Raw genomic sequence first — 15,268 nt, forward strand, 5'->3', positions numbered from 1 at the left:
GTGTTCAACACCCGAGGAGAGCTCATAGAAGAATGGTTTGGTCGATGATAGGAGCATAAAAAACTGCCACCCAATTTGGGCTCCCAACAATGGAAGGGGCAGTAGAAAATTCTCTCTATTCTCTTTTTTGAAAGCTCCTCTTTTAATTCTCTTCCGATCTTTATTCCATCGTTATTTGCTTATTAGCCTTTCATATTTCTTCTTCGCCGGTATGGATATCGTTATTATCTTTTTTTTCTCATTCATTCTTCGTCGAGTCGTTACTCCGGTTTAATTCAAGTTTTTCTTGTTCGAAGAGGGCAATCCTCTCTCATTCTCACTGTCGCGGCTACCTTTTACCTTGAAATCGTTAAGCCGCTGCCGTCGAGTGGCCGCCTCTAGTGCTCCGTAACAGCCGCCCAAATTGGCCGCTGTCGGGCTTTGAGCGGTCGTCTTGATATCGTGTTGCAAAATAAAACCCACTATAAGCTTGTTCCGCTCTTGGCTCGCCTGTCTGCTCACTGTTTGTTGCGATGAAGTTCGATAACGTTACCAACAGCTTGAACTCTCTGTCAGTGGTCTTTCGACTGCGAATCGGTGTAGTCACGTTGTAGATTCTTCTTGCTTATTTCGGGCGACACGATTGCGGTTTCTGCGCTGGATAGGTCGAGGATTCTTTCGGCATGCCGGTACTCTGAATAAGGACTAATGGGTTAAATAGGTGTTGTTTTTGCCACCGTGCTGTTAAACTTTCGTTTCGTCGGGTTGTTGGTGTATCGTGTTTGTTATCAAGTGTATTGGATTGTGATTTGTAAATCTTCCTCTGATAACAGCATTGTAAGGAGTAAACTCAGAGGGTCGATAGAACGATGTGATGCAAGTGAGATCTTCGTGGGATGAGTTAGTGCTAACAGAGGATGAACCAATAATTTGAGTGATTCGTTTTATTCATGGCTGACGGTTTCCCAAGATAAGTGATTTTTACACAGTTGTGCGATTCTGGTTTGGAATATGTATTATTGGAAGAAAGTGGATGGTGCTATTGAAATATTGGAACATAGCTGTTAAAAACTGGTAAGCCTTATTTTTGTTAGCTTAGTAATGGATGATAAAATCGTGCTGGTAAAATGTAGTTTCGCCTCAACTCGCGTTGCATTTAAAATGTAGAGTAATAAAAGGATAATTGATAATGAGAAGTCTTAACATACAGTACATCCCAATAGTTGGTTGGCAGCAATTTCGCTTCATATAGCTACTAATGTTTCAACACCAGCATGTCTCTGTAATTCTAGTGTTCCAAACAAAGGAGGACACTTCAAAATCGTTTTCAGCATTTTATTCTGAATCCTTAGCAGCGTTTACTTCCTTGTTAAACAATAGCCTGACCAGATCAAAATTAAGAATTTCTGTTGATGAGAGAATATAAACATCTCATATATTTAATGGACTTTGCTTGCATACATTACTTCATACTTCATACATTCATCATACTTCTAGCCAAGCACAAAAACCATCAAGGTAATAACTGAAAATTCTAACTAAAATACTAGGGCGCTACTCATGTTGCCGGTACCCATCTAAAATATTCAATTGAGGTTTATCATTTACTGAAATTCAACCCTACTTGGGAAGGGGATTCATCATATAACTTATTTAAAAAAAAAATTCTCGCTTGTTAACAACAACAACAACAGCAGCACAACAGCCTAAAAACAAGCTGGTTAAAAATAAATTGTAAATCGAAATCCTGTCAACGGGAGAATTTAACATCCTTAAGGTGAACTACGTACATGAAACTTTGATCAATTTTTTCACAACTGTTGCATGCCTGAAGTAGCAATTTGAGTGCTGTTTATTTAGTGGAAGCCGGATTTTTTACGATCAAAATACAGAAGTAAAAAGAACTCTAACCTCAAAATTGTATAGGAAAACGCCACAATCCCGTTTAACCTTAATATTTAATGCCCTTTGTTTGTAGATGTGCTTTTTGGAAATACGTTTCTATCGTTAATTAGTCCATGGTACATGACCATGTCAAACTATTTTAAACCCCATTCATCTTAACTACGTGATTATTTTTTGGTTTGAGAGAGGAAGCTCTAGACTTAATTGGAAATTTTGGTACTGCGAAACCTGAACCGTTTGGCCCTTTTTTGTAGGGATGCGAGGCGATAATTTAACGATCGATGTTTTTCAACTATAGTTCATGTATTGATATTTTTTGACTAGTTGAGTTAAGTGAATTGGATACAAGGAACATTTCAGGGGGTCCTGTCTGCTTTCATCCATGTTTTGGTCGAGCACTTTCATTCAATCACCACAACTTATTAATCACCTTTTATGACACGTTATTTGCACGAGTTGACAGCGGATGGATCACTCTAGCCTTCTGAACGAGGATCACGCTTGGGAGAGTTGCTAAAGCTGAACCATTGCCAAAGTGAAGGAATGCTCCGTAAGAGCAGTGAAGGCAGATAGGACCTTTTGAGGTGTTTATCTAGTATTATTTCTTTGATTTTTTGTATATTTTGTTCTAGCTTTTGAGTAACATTATATAGACAGTTTTCGATAATTTCAATTAGGTTTTAAGTCGAAGTAGCATGAAACCGCAATAATTGTGTTCTAATTATGATTACGGCGCTTTGATAACAAATTTGAGACTGTGTGTTGGTTCATATGTGCGTTTGCACTTTTTTGGATTCTTGTGGCTTTGGATGCATGGAGCTTTGCCGGTTTCTACAATTAATAGGTAGGCTTTGGTCGACAATACGAGTGCTCAAACAGTTAAACACATCAGCAGGCTTGACAACACTTGCGTTTTAAAATATTTCTTCAAACGCGATTCTAGATAATTAACAACCGAGTAGCGCGTAGTTTTCAGTTCAAATAACGACATCGAGCTCTTTTGTGATTGTTCGCAGTATGATAACGTAATTGTGAGGAATACGCGAAAGACATATACGAATTCATACTCTTTTCCCTAATGAGGCCGGTGTTTTATCCTTAAACTTTTTGAATGTCGCGAGTTGATAATTACGTATGTGATTAAGCTTGAAACCATCAATCGAATATTCCGTTTTACTTGTATATCTTATATGTACTACACTTCTGATTTGCCATAAATGTCATCAGATCATTAAAGGTGTCTGAATATTTCAATATGTATAAATCGAGCCATAGGTCCGTTATCCTCGCGTTAGCTTTTTTTTGCAGTGTTACATTATCAAATAGAATGAGTTCGGATCGCGTTATGATTTCCGTGAAAGACAATATGAACTCGTTCGCACGATACTTGTTATTATGAACCGGTGCTCGAATTCAGCGCATCGTTTACCAAAACGAACCCTGCTGCGAACCCTACCCCTTTTTTCCAACATCCCAGTGATTTCTCGTGGAAGTGCAGAGGTGTTCTCGGCTTCCAATAAAGCGAGTATCACGTCAACATATTCCTATACAAACTCCTCCTTTGACCTGCATTCGGATGCGGCCGGCGCTGGTATTGCCTGATATAAAGATTAAGGTCATCAGTTGTTACACATTGAGGGTGAATGTTAGTCCCAAGCATCATCCGTTGGTTCTCTGTGTAATTACAGCTGATCTGGCAATAACGGAGTAGCAACCGCGGGCGGTCAATCATGCTCATGCTCATGCTCATGAGAGAGGAAGCTCTAGACTTATGAGGGAAAATAGTCAATTGAGTTTTAGAAGTATTGAGAATTTTTTTTCAGTCGAACTTGTAGACAACCTGCAAAGTTCGATCAGGTCAATATTTTTTTTTCAATTTTAAATTTATTAAAACTAATTAAAATTATGGATACCGGTTTAAATACTCAATGTGACATCTTTAAAAAATGTTAAGAAACTGAAAGTATATTCTTATAAGTTGAAAAGATGAGATTATTAAAATACATTTTATATATTATATAAAAAAATATTTCAAAACTGTGTAAAATGTATATTTAAAAAAACTCACGATCAAAATACTGAAATAGCTGTAGCAGTTGAAATACCGTAGAATTTAGTTTTTTTTAAATTTTTCTGATCAGTCGGTAACAGTAATAGTGAGGGGAGTTGTATAGTCGCAAGGTTACAGAGTCCGTTTTGTCATCAAGGAAGAGTATCACATTACACACAAGCACTGATAAACAATAATAATAAGCATGCCATTTCTCAATAGCTAGTATTGCTAATAATAGAAGTGCGGGATACAGCAGACACCCGGGCATATCTCTACGTCGCAGTGAGGGAGTCCATACAGGAAAAAACACTAATAGTGACGTGATGAAATTATTTCTTCTGATTTATCTTTGAGTACTTTGAAGATATTTATATGAATAAACTCTCCTTGGAACAAACATGCTGAATGATAATCAAAAATGCGTTGGTTCATGGTGTTTCATGGAAACATCAATAAATATGTCGAGAATTGCAATTTGCATAGTTTCACTTTCATCGCCTTCCGGCGTTTTCATCGTCAAATTTAATGTATCAACAAAGTAGAAATTCGCTGTCAAATTACTTCAAGTTTTAGTGTAATTTACTCTCTAACCAGTGAATCACAGGATACAAAAATTGTTGAGATAGATGAATCAATTCAACTCACACACATTTCGTAAAAAGTTTTGTATAGATGAGGATTTTATTTTTTCGTTCAAGATTGTGCAGACCAGCGGAGAGGTTTTCCATGAATGGTGTTCCCAGTAAGTGCATCAATCGGCGAATGAAAAAGTTTTAACTGTACCAAGAACCGGGAATTTGCAAGTCGTTAGATTTTAGGATAATTTCTCTTATTTTTCCGCTTGAAGTTACCACTTTATTAAATTTTTTTCCACTTATCAGCCATAATTGCAGCTTGCAATTGTAAAGAAATCTACAATTTTATGAATGCCACGAAAGCCAACAACGGACTAAACTGTTTTAATGTCAATTCTACATGTCCTCTTAAAAACTTTATAGTCTCTCGATACTACCCTATATCTTGATATTTTTTTACGAACTTTTTGTATCAAATTGTGTTCTTAACTTGGTTTCGTTAATAGTTAAAATATCAAAATACCTATCAAAATTACTTACTTATTATTACAAATTAAAATTATAGCAAGTTTTGTGAGGTTTTTGGCAGAAAAAATGAGAATTAGTTAGAATGTACAATATTTTGTAAATTGAATAACAACTTTTGTTATTAATATGCTTTAAAAAACAGCCTCCCCAGTTGGTCTCGAGGTACGATGCTGGCCTAACAAGCCATTCGTCGTAAGTTCGAGTCTTGACTCGGGAGAGACTGTTAGTGTTAGTAGGATCGTAGCGCTAGCCCCGCAATTGTCCTGTACACTCAACGGTTGGCTGCGAAGTCTGTGTATAGTAAACAGAAGATCAAGTTCCGGATCGGAATGTAGCACCAGGGCTTTGCTTTTTTTATGCTTTAAAAAACACACTTTTGAACATTCAAGTGTATGGTAACGGAATTTGATATAATTCTGTACTTTTTATCATACTGACATATCAAGAATATTACAGGCTTTGTTATTTCTATCAATCTCAGATATATTTGTGCTACCCGTTTGTTATAATCGTTTGATCGGGTATCTTAAGACAAAGAAAATCCTTCGACACAAGTTTTAATGTAGTCGTAAGGAATAGTTTCCCATTTATAAACAGCGAATAATGCATTGAAGTTAAACATGAATCTTATGAGCCATCTGAAAAACTTTCCAAGGCGATTTTAATTTAAACTAAGGTCATTTTCTACGCGGGTTGCTTTCCTTTATAACTCAAAAACGTACAAGATATCGACCTCATTTCAATCACGTTTTCCGTTTTCTGCCAAAGGTAATCAAATATCCCTTTTTCAAAAAAAGAAAAAATTCACAATTTTTGGTTTCAATACTAAAATTTTATATGTTGAATTTTGGTCTTTAGATTGACTACTATCATATTCAAACAAGGTTTAAACTTTTTCTTTGTGTTATTTGCAGCTCTTTTTCTGCGTTGTCTTATACAAATTTGGTACGCGTAAGAAAAGACCTTAGTGTACTCCAATGCAATGTGTTGCTGTGTAAAAAGGTTTCGGTACGACTCTATCAAAACTTTCTTAAAATATGTTCACGGCTTTGAAGCATAGAAATTGTTATTTGGGAAAAAAAATCCAAAATAGAAAATATATCTCTGTGAAAATTTGATATTTTATGTAAAATTTCTTGAGAAATCTAAAAGATTCAAAATCAGTTAAGGGGTAATATCCACCAAATGCTAAAAAAACAAGACTTTTTTCATGATTTTTTTAAAGGACATTTGAGATGTAAGGTATATAAATAATATATCATTGGATTAAGCAACTCATGGAAAATAGAAAAAAATTATTATTGCTATTTAAAAAGTTCTTACGCGGCGAGCAGTAGAACTCGTGCCCAACGCCACCTATAACCAAAACAATTTTTTTTTCATTTTCTACATAAGTGTCGCTAGTGTAGTACACATGATTATATTTTTAGAATTTTTCTTCGCAAAATGGCAACGGTTTGAAAAAAAATTCTTTTTCGACAAAAAAATCGATTTTAATTGTTATAACTTTTGCTGTTGTTAATAAATCGCCAAAACCGTGTGTACTTCACTAGATAATCTAATGAAGAAGCTCAAGTTAAAATTTCAAGTCAATTGGATGTAAACTTTTTCAGTTCTACTGCTAGCCGATTTTGAAAACATGGTTTTGAGAAAAACGCGTTTGAAGTTTCAAAATGCTATAAATCTCAACAATCGCTATAATAAAGCCCCCAATATTTTTTTTTACCTTCAGTCAGCTATCCCTTCGCCGTAAAGTTGTCCTACCTGGGCTTTATTTTCCTCTTCTTCCTTTTTGTTATCTGATGTATGGCTGCGCCTAGTCTCTTTTGCGATATCAGACATGCGATGCTCAGTGACTTTGATGCGGTTGGCGTCCGATCCCACGCAAAACTCAAACTTTTCACTCATATTTAAGTACTTTTGAATATGACGAATTTTGAGTTTAGATCAGTACTTTGGCGATGTATATTTTGATTCTAGGATAGTTTCAGCATGATTTAAGCCAATAAAAAAAATTGACAAGAAAAAAGTTTTTTGGTGGATATTTCCCCTTAAACGGTTGAAAAGTTAAAGATTTTAAAAATTGTAGATTTTGAAAAATGTCGATTTTTTAAGCCACCCTATTTTAGGAAGTGTTTATCTAAGGGCCCAACAAAATAAGGTACCTTTTGCACAAATAGTGTGGGTGTAGATTTGCATGAAATTTAGAAATTGACTTTCAATTTCATGAACACTTCAACTTCTATCACATTGAATTTAGGACAATATGAATATTTGATATGTAAAATGCATCAGAGTATATTTGATAAGATATAAAAAAAACCTCGAAGATCCCAAATTTGAAAATCATCTGCCTGTTTACTTCAAAAATTGACCGAATTTACCGATGAACAGCACGACATTCAGCAAATATATTATATCTTTGTGATATAAAATTAGTGAAAAGTAAAGTTGAAAATCAGCTTTCTACCAATCGAAAGCTCATGTTTTGTACCACAGGTACAGGAGTTGTTTCATCATTTTCGAGTGTTTATTACCACTGAATGTATTTCACACACCGACATCTTGAACGACTCGTAAAAAATTACTTAACCCTCTAGTGCCCAATGCCGCCTTTTGGCGGGCTTCTGTCACACTTCTAAAAAGCTTCAATAAATACTTAAAAAGTGTTTATAATGATTCATGGTTATTTTATTGAAGCCCGTCTAGAAATTAACTCGGGCACTAGAGGGTTAAGCTTGTGGTATAATAATTTAAATAGCTTTGCAATACGCTTTGAAAATTGAATTGGAGATCCTGCATAATACTGAACATGAAAAAATATAGGGTTTTAGCCATTTCTGTGAATTTTGGCACCAAGATTTTTTCAGATACTTGAATGAGTTTTCTCGTAAACATAACGTTGAAGCGACGAACCCGTCAAGCAAATACTATGCGTCACTCTTACGTAAGTTGACGTGTTTTAGTAATGACTAGGGGCACCAAAATTCACAGGAATGATAAAATAATAAATCTTTCAAGGGCAGCTATTTCGAGCTTTGGGGCAGCATTTTTTGGCTTTTGCCGATCAGTGTAATCAACAATCACAAACTCACCATTATCTGTTTTTTGAATTATGACTAATTTGTGCAGGGTGTACGTATGATTATAAATATTTTCAGAGCCAGAATGGCTTGTTTGATCGATATGACATATTCGGCAAAGCTGTAGATAGTAATTTTGTCTTTCTGGAAAATGTGTATCGTAAAAAATTATACTAAAAAGCTCAGTTGTTAAAATTTTTATTCTGTTTTTTTTTTAAAAAAAATAACTGCAAAAAGGTTACTGAAAAGTGATGGCAGTCCAATCATGGAGAAAAAAAGGAACGAAAAAAGTTATTATTTACTAGCAAAAATTAAAACCAGAACCAGATTTGATTTGTATGACGTTTTCGGGCATCAAGTTAGGTTGCAAATTTCACTATAAGTGATAGATTTTAAGTTGAAACAGAAAAATATAAATATCAGTTTCACCCAGCACTATTTTAATCAGCTCTTATCAGTTGACAGTAATAATGCTAACGGGCAGCAATACTGTGATTTCGCTCACGCTGTGTTACTTTAGTGATGTTTATGTTGTGGAGGATGAAGATGCTTATACTTACTTCATCGACTTTATGGAATAGATTGGCTCAGATCAAATAATTTCGATATTAATTAAGACATATCATTCATTTCACTGACATTTTCATTGATAAGTGACACAGTGACACGGGTGACACTCAATATCAGTTTGAAGGGAGGGAGAATGAAATTGCTCTTGTATCATTTTCATTTTGCAGTTTTGAAATTTTGCAACTCTGAAAGGCACTCGGCTCAGTGAACTTGATTTCTTTGTTCTTCGTGCTGATGGGAAAACTTACTTGAGGATTTTTTTCTGAGCCGAGTGCCTATTGAAAATGAAACATATTTTGAGAGCTCAAATAGTTTGTTTGATCGGTATAGAGTCCTCGGTGAAGTTGTAGATAGTAATTTTGTCTTTCAAAATAAAAAAAATAAAAAAACACTAGGTATTAATATTTTTTTGTTATTGATTTTTTTTTCTAAGTTCTCTAAGTTCAAGCAACTATAAATATTAAGCTGCCATTGCGTAATTTTCGTAAAAAATCTCATATTAAAAAAGTTGGCTTTTTGGGATGCTTAGTTTATAATAATATTTTAATGGTTTTTCCTAAAAATATTTTTGTCTTGCGGTGTATATTTTTCGTGAAAGTACAAATTTACTGGCCACAACTTTACCAGAAACATCATACCAATAACACAAACCGTTTTGGTCTCAAACGTTTTTTTTAAGAAAATGCAATTTTTGCTTCTGTTTCTTTGAGATCGGACAACCATTAATGTTTAGGGCCTTTTGTAGTTAAAATAAAAAAAAAGAAAATTTTAAAATATATGAGCTTTTGAAGATAATCAAATTTTATTTGGTTTTTGATTTCTTTGTTGGAAACCATTTTTTCGCAAAACTAAAATTATTACCTGAAACTTTGCCGAAGATGTGACACTGACGTTCGAATCTTAGTAGAATCACACCGTTCGATGTCAGAGGGACTTTTTTATATAGAGTTTATATATAGGCTGTTGCTGATCATGGTTAATAATAAAAGTTGTTAGAGATGTAGAGGTAAACTCGGTGTCTGGCAACAGCGATTGTGTAAATTATTCTCAAATTAATAATCTTATGGTGGTTCTTTGTGCAGCTCAGCTCCATCACGGAGGAGCAACTACAAAATGCGCGGTCGTTGAAGCTCAAAATCGAGCAATTGTACTCCTACACGCAAAAGTTCAAGCTTTAATCATCCAATGTGTCCTGTCAAAACGCACATTCATTGCTCTGCAATTAGCACAACAAATGTATTGAATCCATAACGCAACAGTTGTGCAATGAATACATCGACAGAGATCGAAATCAGAATATGTATAATACACACAAAATCGTGGTGTTTCAGTAGACTTCGGTTTCGGGCGAACGACCAGTTTTGGAGCGCTCAAAAAACCGCTGGTTACTCTCGCGAGTCGGTGCGTATCAAAGGCTCCCTAGTCACCGTCAGCAACTGAAACAACCAATGGCAAGCCTTGTTGCAACAGAATTTACTGACACTGGTGCCAGTAACGAGGAACCGAATGCATACGAATAAAACCAGAGTCGTCGTTAAATGCAAAATGTTGCAAACAAACCCAATGTCTTTTTAATTGCTATTGATACGATGGTGTTATTGAATGACCGGATTCATGATAGTGGATCGATCAGTTATTATTTGTATTAATCTAGTCAGTACCAAAATCATCAGTATTGATTACTGGTTACACTGCTTTAACGATAGCAGCATTCTGAAAAATATTTCCAATACCAGTAGTACTGGTCCAGTACAAATTATCATGGCAATACTAGCACCGATTAATACTTCATGGTGTAATGCTTTTGAGCTGTCCAATGCATTGAACATTCGCTAGAGCACCAAATGCGTTATGAACAACACACATTCACCGTACTGGTTTCAGAACTACACAGGAGATGCTCTAACTTTACACAATATTGATGTGGTTCCGCACCATCCTACTTTTCAGAGCCGTAGCTACTCCGTTTTGCGTGTTAAGGCAGAGAAATTTTTCTGCCGTGTTTTTGTGAAGGAAATGATTTAAAAATAATACATTTAGCTCAAATATACAGAAGATAATTTGAAAAGTATGAATAGTTAAAGAATTCGCTTTATTCATATGAATTTGGAAAATTTCGTTAGGGGCAATGGAAACGCATGGAGGGGCTAAGCCCCCCTTGCCCATTAGGTAGCTACGGGTCTGCTACTTTTGCGTGTACTTTAAAACAACATTCTTCTATATAGAGTGTATTGAGGTGAAAAAGTGAAACCTAGTGGATGTTAAGTTTCGTGCGTATAAAGCATATATAAAGGAGTCAAGCAAAAACATGCTTTAAGGTCTTTCATTTATCTTTTAATCGAACTTTGTGTATTATTCACAAGATATTTCAGATATCATTATGTCACTCTGTCAATCAATGTATACTGTTCTTTTTGAAACTAAGACAACAAGCGTTATACTTCTTCTTCTTATTTTAGAGCCGAGGAGGCTTTCGCTATTATTTGTTTTTATGGACTATAAAAACTGACGCTACTAATAGTCTTCTCGCCGGCACTCGAACATAGGACGACTGGCTTGTTAGACCAGCATCGTACCTCGAAATCAGCTTGGATGTACTATATTGCTCAGATATATATTATTGTATTCCCACGACACAAAAAGTATAGAATAGTCGAATCTCAACATTTCAGTTGGTTAAAGAAACGAAAAATTATACATAAACACATTTAAAAGAATTATATCTATTATCATCAAGATCGTTTATCATATACCTACACAACATTGACCTTGGTAAAGAACATGATGAAGCTAGTCCCTTGAGACTGACTGCGCTTGGGGTCTGTTCTGATAATACGCTCAATAATACTACTTCGGATCTATTTTGACAGTGATCCATCATTCAGTTGACACATAACTAAACGAGCTGCACTGTTTCTTTCCCTTGTCCAGCTGAAACCCTTTGAAGCAGGCCGTCACAACACAAAACTCCGCACATGTTCTGATGCAGCTGGCCTTAGACGACTGCTTATGTAGGCTTGTTCGCCACACGACCTAACGGATCATCGCTATCGTCGAATGTTGATTTGTTTAGATTTGGTGCTCGCATAGTAAATAAATTAACATGATATTTCTAAATGCATTATTGATGACTCAAGGTGTGGATATCTTTTTATACTACAAATAGGAAAACACACATTTACTAGACATTTCTTTGTTGATAGTTGCGGTACTTATTCCCAAATTCATTTATCTTTTCAGCTTTTCTAAATCGGTCGATAGAACAAAATCAACCTCTTTGCAATCGAATCGTTTCCGGTTTTCTTTTTTCTTTTGTGTGCTGGTGTGAATGATTAATGTGGAAAACATTGACAATCTGGGTGGACAAGAAAAATTTGCCGGAATTTCATGTGGCCGGCAGAACAGCGAGAAATAAAAGAGAATCCATCCGACAACCGTAAAAATACCCGAACCGTGTGCTAAAAAGTGCGATTGAGAGCGTTATTCGACATTAACAGACCAGTGCAGCTGACCTAGAAGAGCAGTTTGCATAGATTGAGCGTAAATTTAACACGGTGGAAATTTGCTTACCGAGTGGTCTTTCGTCACCTACTGAGTCGTTGAAATTTCTCAGAGGGTAAAAGAAGCAGAAAACAGAGAGAACAGTAAAACGAAAACACCGCCCAGCATTGCACTATCGCGCACAGCATGGATCCGGCGGGTAGAGAACGGTTTCCTGTGAACCAAGAGTGTTGCATGTAGAATTGATCGATCCGAGGAAGAGCTAAACAACGGACAACTAATTAAGGTAAATATCTGTTGTTGCTTTTTTACTGTTTCATTCACCTTGGTTTCGGCTTATTCGGAATGGAGCCAGACCGAATATCGGTGGTTTTATTGCCTTTTGGCGGTCGTCGTTTATTGACTTTAGGAACCGATGAATCGCGCAGTGCGCTAATGCACGTATGTATGCTGGCGAGTTAAGATTCTAGACCCGGTTTTACTTTCATCTGATTAGAGTTCATTGTTCGAAGTAGTCTGGTGTCGCCTTTGACAGTGAGTAGTAAACGAGTAGAATTTTCACGAAAATTTCCCTCGATTTTGGTTGGATTTTACATCTCGCTGGGTTTGACAAGGAGAGTTGAGTTTACCTTTCGAAGCAGATCGCGATAAGTGCCTTTGCGTGCACATGTTTATGTTTCTATTTGATCTTTTTGGTACGCGAGCATGGTACATTGGCTCATTACGATTTATTTGAAGTGACTCTGGGTCACAGCAAAACTGTAATGTATCAGCATCCGCCAGTTGATTTCAATAATGACGTCAAATTACTTGAACTATTAGGTGGTAGTTCTGGGTTCCTTCAAAGAAGTCATGCGAGTGTGAAATAATCAAGCTTTCATCGGTAGTAAACCATGGGTAATGTCAATTTGAGTCACTTTTATTTGTGTGTTCGGACTCTACTGAATCCTGGTTCTATACCATTCCATGTTTGCAGATAAATTTAGCAAAGTACATTGACCCGCATCGTGATGACCGTTGTAATATGTTTATAAGTATGCTATACCATTGGACTCTGTAATGTTCTCAGAGTGAGTGGATTGGATTCGGGTTTTCGCCTTTGACTGATTCTAGATATTCGATGATTATCTGTTTTTAATTTTAAGGGAAGTCTAAAAGGTCACACCATTCACTAGGTGTATTGAAACAAGCTTTCTCGTAAATGCTATGGAATATTAGCTAACTACGCTGGTCTCCCTGGGTTTGCAGACATATTTTTTCAGTCTTTAGTTACCGTGAGAGGAATTTTCTTCCGAGTAAATGGTAGGTTATCAAGTGTTCCGCGCATCCTAATTAAAGCTGTTTGTCTGCGCATGGTCTGCTGATTACGGTATGTATTGTGTTAGGTTGTTAATTGATGCTGTTCAAGAGTGAGATTTTTTTTATATTGTTAGATGTGTACAAGCAGTATTGCTAAATGACATTCACTGCTATCCTATAGCAATCAAGAAACTGCCGACGAAATTTCGAATGCGGATTTGCACATAAGCTGCGTTTTTATTTTATTTGGACGTGTTTTACGGTGGTGTCGAATTTTGTGCTGTACCTTAATTAACAGTTACTTAGTTTACTGGAGTTTACGGAAATTACATAAGATCGATTCATCCTAAAAAGTGAACATATTTCGATTATTTCATGAAAGTGTGCGCATTGATTTGATCCATGTGATATCTTGAAATTATCAAAACTATGCTGCTATAACTGATATAAATATATTATCCGAATATCAATAGTTTTATGAAGATACACAACCCTTACACTATTTGAATGCTTTTGAAGTGTCATTTCTGTGACACCCACGCCATTGTTCTTTTCAAATAAATCGATACCAGCTAGTCATAGTAATAAAACAAATGGCAGTTTAATGATGCACGTGTTGCTTCCAATTTGAATCAATTCACCTTTTGATTTTTGATTGCTTCCTTTATGACCCTCTAATGTTATAGTAAAATACCAAAATAATAATAATAATAATAATAATAATGATAATAATAATACAGCATACGATATACATATTATGCACATCGATTCCAATGAACAGTTCTATTTGTATTGCCTGCACTGACTGAGTCCGTGCGCCATTCACGGTAATCCCACGCCATAGACGTTGGAGGTGCATGCCTGCATTGCTGACCATCGTCATCGTCGTAGTTTGTTAGCTCACTGGCTGGGAAATGTTAACCGTGTATAGATAATGTCCGTTGGTTCTGCGCGGTTCGTCCTCATTGCTATTCCTCGCAGGGGAACAAAAAATCGTGCTACATAACACGAGACCGAGGCCGGTTGGTATTGATACGTGTGTGGTACAATTTTGTGGAGACTGAACTTAAAGAGCTAATTTTTAGTTTATTTGTTTTCCCTTTTACGAGAAAGAAGATATGGGATCGAACATTGCCGGCATACAGAGAGATGGTAGACGGTGCGATGTGAGGTGTTTTAGTTGCTTTCTTTTAAGGCATTAAGCGGGAAGACCATCCAGTATTGCTTTACATATAGTAAGGGTTGCCACTAGATTTCATATAAATCCTGAGTAATACACATTGAAAGTCTGGCAATAAACCGGTTGTAATTTCGTGTGACAAAAGATTCATTCTTTTTCAAAAAAATCTATAGATATGTAACGATTCATGTGACAAACGAAGACTGGCTCATTGTCGAATATCTAGAAGGTTTTAAGGTTTGTCCGGCGCGTAATCAGAAATATGACAAAATCCAGATTTGTTTGTTCTGTTGGCAACCTTGCTTTCAATTGATCTGGCCAATCTACCAAGTTAAGGTATGCTTACTACGGACCATGAGATGGTCAGGGTCGAAAGATGGGTTCTTTGTTGACTTTGGTACGTCTACGAGTTGTCTACTATCGAAGGAGTTGGGTTGCGAATGTACGTCACTGATTTCCATAATTTATTTTGAACATGAATCGATTTAATGATCGGATAGTCTCTTTTGGAGTTCAATTTCGACGAAAATTACCGGTGGCGTTGAATCGAAAAGCTTATAATAATTCGTTAAGTTAACGCACCCCAAATGATACA

At 36.1% G+C, this 15,268-nt stretch overlaps 1 protein-coding gene across 3 annotated transcripts in view; it reads left to right on the top strand.

Moving 5' to 3' along the window:
* Positions 1-514: 514 nt before the first annotated feature.
* The window catches only part of LOC129732686 (serine proteinase stubble), a 285,885-nt gene continuing 271,131 nt past the window's right edge, over positions 515-15,268 (top strand). Inside the window, exons 1-2 of one of the 3 annotated variants that reach the window (XM_055693785.1) lie at positions 515-1,053; positions 11,934-12,480. The gene's annotated coding sequence lies outside the window, so the exon portion shown is untranslated. The remainder of the gene's footprint in view (positions 1,054-11,933; positions 12,481-15,268) is intronic. The other 2 variants (XM_055693783.1, XM_055693784.1) reach the window with 2 other exon arrangements.

This window comes from Wyeomyia smithii, chromosome 3 (assembly GCF_029784165.1).
Source record: "Wyeomyia smithii strain HCP4-BCI-WySm-NY-G18 chromosome 3, ASM2978416v1, whole genome shotgun sequence".
NCBI lineage: Eukaryota > Metazoa > Arthropoda > Insecta > Diptera > Culicidae > Wyeomyia > Wyeomyia smithii.